The sequence below is a fragment of the Plectropomus leopardus genome, chromosome 18 (assembly GCF_026936395.1).
Source record: "Plectropomus leopardus strain MGB_pleo_1.0 chromosome 18, ASM2693639v1, whole genome shotgun sequence".
In the NCBI taxonomy this organism is placed as follows: domain Eukaryota; kingdom Metazoa; phylum Chordata; class Actinopteri; order Perciformes; family Serranidae; genus Plectropomus; species Plectropomus leopardus.
Genome location: NC_142193.1, coordinates 3,863,227 through 3,867,053, shown reverse-complemented (window position 1 = coordinate 3,867,053; position 3,827 = coordinate 3,863,227).

The window sequence follows — 3,827 nt, the reverse complement described above, 5'->3', positions numbered from 1 at the left end:
TTTATGTTTTTCCTCCTTTTCAACAGAGAGATTCTGTAAAAGCTTAGCAGAGCAATGGATTTCTGCTCATAATGTTCCTGCCTGACCATTTACAAGTTGAGGTGGTTTCAGTGTAAACTACTGTACAGGAAAAGATCGCTCAGAGTACACTGTAACACACTGACAATTTCCTCATATTTGTTTAACATTCTTTTGGCAGTAACTTTTTCACTCGTATTTGGCAATTTAGTGTCCTAATGAAAAATAATTTATCCAAACTTGAACTGGAATACATTCATCTTAAATGCACTGTGCACTAGTCCCATCTAGACAATTCCTTACAGTCCCTAACAAGACCTTTGTCTCTTTGGATGTTGACACACCGCTGGCACTGTTAGACATTAGCTAGTGACACTTTATATAAGGAAGTTTTTTTTTGTTTTTTCCTTTTATATATTCAGGGTGTATATAGGGTCTTAAAAACCATTGAATCTTGGACAAAAAACACTTGAAACCCATAAAAAGAATTTAAAATTCTCACCATTTTACAATGCACGATGTTCAGTAGCTTGTTTTATTTGTTTAAAGAGGTTAAATGTCATTGTGTAGGCGCTTAGCTGGATTCTGTGGTTTAAAAACCACCATCCTATCCAGGCTTGCAGCTAGCACTGGCTCCACCCTCTTGTCCAAATATGGTCTCATTTGGCTCCAAAAATCCAGTTGTGGAAAATAAGTGCATTTATTAAAATACTGTACTTAATTGCAGGTAACTGTACTTAAGTATTTCCTTTTCGTGCCACGTTGTCCTCTTACATCACCCCGTTTCAGAAGAAAATATTGTACTTGTTACTTCACAACATTTGTCTGAATGCTTTATTTACTTTACAATTTGGATTTTTGCAAAAAAAACGAGTTCATATAATATGTTTTGTAATACATTAAATCAACAGTTTATACAATCACAGCTCCAATGATTAATTGATTAATCTCTCAGTTCACAGAAAAAACTAGGTTTTTTTCTCTCCATTTTTTGTTGAGTTTTTTGGGTGTGTTTTTTGTAAAATAATAAAATAATTCAGTGTTTTGGATGTTTTTTCCTGCTACTTTTTATGATTTTTTGGGGGGTGATATATATATATATATATATATATATATATATATATATATATATATATATATATACTGTAGAGCTTTGGGAGAATTCTTTTTTTCATTTTCTATTTTTTTTTAGGACTTTTTAGGTCTTTTCTACTTTTAATCAGTTTTTGTTTTGTCTAAATTTTATTTTTTGTCTTTTTAAAAAAATGTTTTAAGTTTTGGTGTTTGTTTTTTCTTAAAAGTATTTTATAGGTTTGGGGGTGTTTTTGTTATTTGTTGGTTAATTTTGGGGGGTTTCTTGTTCGTTTGTTTTTTTTTTTTTTAAATAATCTTTCTGCATTGGGTAAATTTAATTTTAACACTTTAAGAATATTTTTCTGTTTACGGAGTATTTTCACGGGTGGTATTAGTACTTTTACGTTAGTAATGGATTTGCATACTTTCACTGCTGCAAAAATCCAAGTCCGCGATGACCGATGCTTCAAAACGGAAGTCAGCAAAACCAGCAGATGACTTCATGGGGTCTACCGCCAATGACAGCCTATAATTTAGAAGTGGTTATTGATTTACGGTCAGCAGTCTTTTCAGCAATAGCCAATCAATGCATTTCCATTATGATGATCTCTCTATAAAGTAAAGCTCATTGTTGGTGCGTGCTGGATTTAAATTGCCCTCAGGATTGACAGGAAATATAACCCAGTATTACTGTTTGTAATTTAACTTTAATAAATAAACAAACTTTATCCTTATCCTGGGTGGATTAAGTTAGTCATTCAGTTGGGTTAACCAGTGTTAACCTAATAGTTACAACTGCTCCTTCACATTAAAAGCACGTAAGCAGCAAAACAGAACGGCGACTTTTATTGTGAAGCAATCACAGGAAACACATGTGTTAGCAGTGGCAGCAGTGGATTATTCAAAATGTGTCATGAAAACGAGTCAGTGGTCATTTTTGGTCGTTTTGTTGTCAGTGGATCAGTGTGAAACAGGTCAGTAGTTGATGGATGAGAGGAGCCACAGTGATGAGAACACTGGACCAACCAGACTGGAATCAACAAGCATCAGGCCGAGAAGGAAGACGATGACCGAGTGAGTGTTTCTGTCAGCTCACGCTGTGTTTTGGCAAACAAAGTAACAGCTTTTGGCTGTGGTGGTGATACACAGCTGCAAGGTTCTGTAAAGCATGTTCGTTGTTGTTACCGCTACAGTGGAGACGCCAAACTCCACGTGCTGGGCAGGTTTAAGGAGTTTTTTGGTGTTGAGTGCAAGGAGCTCAGTGCAACCCTACCTGGACAAATTGGCCTGATTTGTTAATGCATGGGATGAAGGCGATGAGCAAGAAGAGGAAATGACCCGGAAATAAACAAGAAATTGTTAAATAAAAAACAAACAACCAAAACAAAATAACCAGAAAAAATCATAAGAATAATATTTTTCTGTGAAATAATTTTAAATATATAATTATGATAACTGGAAATATACAGTGGCTTTCTAGAATTTTTTCCCTTGCTTTTTTAAAAAAATAATTTTCTAAATTTACTAATTTCTTGCAGTTTGCTGGAAATTTCTCTCCGAGTTGCTCATTGACTTTTTTTTTTTTTTTTTTTAAATCAAACTGATTTGCTCCATAATCAAAGGTTTAAATACTTGTGAATGCAAGCAGTGAATGTGATCTAGGTTTCAGTGGGTTAACACACAGGTCACACAGCCTTTTCCTTTGACCTGACATTTTTCCTCAGCCGCTGGGCAGCTGTTTGGGTCAGAATGTGCTGTTTGTGACTGTTATACGATCCACTTGAAATGAAACGTCATGTTGAAAACACTCAATACAGCGTCCACGTAGACTGATATTGTATTTTTTAGTTAAGCCTTTCTAAAGTGACTAAAATACGTTTTGATATGAAGGCCTCTGTAGAGCAGAGTAATGCTGAGCTGTGACTGTTTCTGCAAAGCGGGAGTGTGCTGACTGCCAGCTACTGTATGTAATACACCGACTGTACATAATAAATCTCATACAGCCCGACTTCAAAATTCCCAAACTATCACTTCAACTTTAAGACTTGAGACTTGACTTTGGACTCGAGCGCAAAGACTTGAAACAATGACTTGGTCCCACGTCTGCCAACTTTTTTTTTTTTAACTAAAGCAACCTTAGTTTGTTTGGCTGCACTGTAAACTGATACTCCAGCTGCTCCTCTGTTGTATTTCTCACCATGACCACCTGACCAAGGTACACTTCAGGTGGGTTTCCATTAACCCTCAAATTGCGCAAATTGAAAATGTTAATGGAAACGCCTCAGTTTTGAAAAAACTCCCATTTATTGCAACAAAGATCTTACGCTTGCAATGAGCTGGTGTTTCAGGTGATTGGAAAATCGAGGACTATCACCTCCCAGAAATCCCTCATATGTGGCCGCTCCCGAGTATAAGGGGCTTGCCTTTCCATTATGGCTCCATAACACGCCTACGTGGCCTTGGATTGGAAATAATGACAGCTTGTGCAGTGGCTGCAATAGAAATAAAGCTGATGAAGTTTTGAACATCCATCACCATGAAGTTGCATAACATCCCTCAGTGGAAATGCAGTCATCTCACAGTTGTGTTTTATCGATAATAAAAAAATATTGCTTAACTTTTGCTCAAGTCTTTAATGGAAATGTGCCTACTGCTTGCTAAAGTATGACTTCCTGTTACCACCAAGTCACCAGAACTAAATTCTTTAGGATTATATCTTAGACGCTCCATATAAG